The sequence below is a fragment of the Gossypium hirsutum genome, chromosome A06 (genome assembly GCF_007990345.1).
Source record: "Gossypium hirsutum isolate 1008001.06 chromosome A06, Gossypium_hirsutum_v2.1, whole genome shotgun sequence".
Taxonomy (NCBI): Eukaryota; Viridiplantae; Streptophyta; class Magnoliopsida; order Malvales; family Malvaceae; genus Gossypium; species Gossypium hirsutum.
The window spans coordinates 117,235,327-117,235,915 of record NC_053429.1 but is presented as its reverse complement, the minus strand read 5'-3'; the positions used below and the strand labels follow the sequence as shown (position 1 = coordinate 117,235,915).

The window sequence follows — 589 nt, the reverse complement described above, 5'->3', positions numbered from 1 at the left end:
TAAGAAAACCATCAATTTTTTTATTCAAAAGTTCTACCTGATTAGAGAGCATAATGATCAAATCAACGTTAAAAACACTAGCCGTTTTAATTGGCCTTGTCCTCATGACTTGCCACTGATAATTATTCAGTGGCATCTCTTCTATAAATTCATAAGCATCTTCAGGTGTCTTATTATTGATGGTTCCGCCAGCGGCTGCGTCGATCATCTGTCGAGTCGAAGGATTCAGACCATTATGAAACGTTTGAACATATAGCCAAAGTGGTAACCCATGGTGAGGGCACCTCCTCAACAGATCCTTGTATCTCTCCCATGCATCGTATAGTGTTTCTAAATCCATCTGCACAAAAGAGGAGATATCATTACGTAATTTGGCTGTTTTAGCCAGTGGAAAATATTTCATTAAAAAAATTTCGGTCATTTTTTCCCAAGTAGTGATTGACCCTCATGGTAACGAGTTCAACCATTGTTTAGCCTTATTCCCCAATGAAAAGGGAAACAACCGAAGGTGAATGGCATAATCAGAAACGCAATTGATTTTAAAAGTGTCTCAAAATTCTAAAAAATTTGCCAAGTGAGCATTGGGATC

At 37.9% G+C, this 589-nt stretch overlaps 1 non-coding gene across 1 annotated transcript; it reads left to right on the top strand.

Moving 5' to 3' along the window:
- The first annotated feature begins 266 nt into the window (after positions 1-266).
- On the top strand, positions 267-373 carry LOC121231062 (small nucleolar RNA R71). The gene has a single exon (XR_005929131.1). It is a non-coding gene; the product is annotated as a small nucleolar RNA R71 (small nucleolar RNA).
- Positions 374-589: the final 216 nt, after the last annotated feature.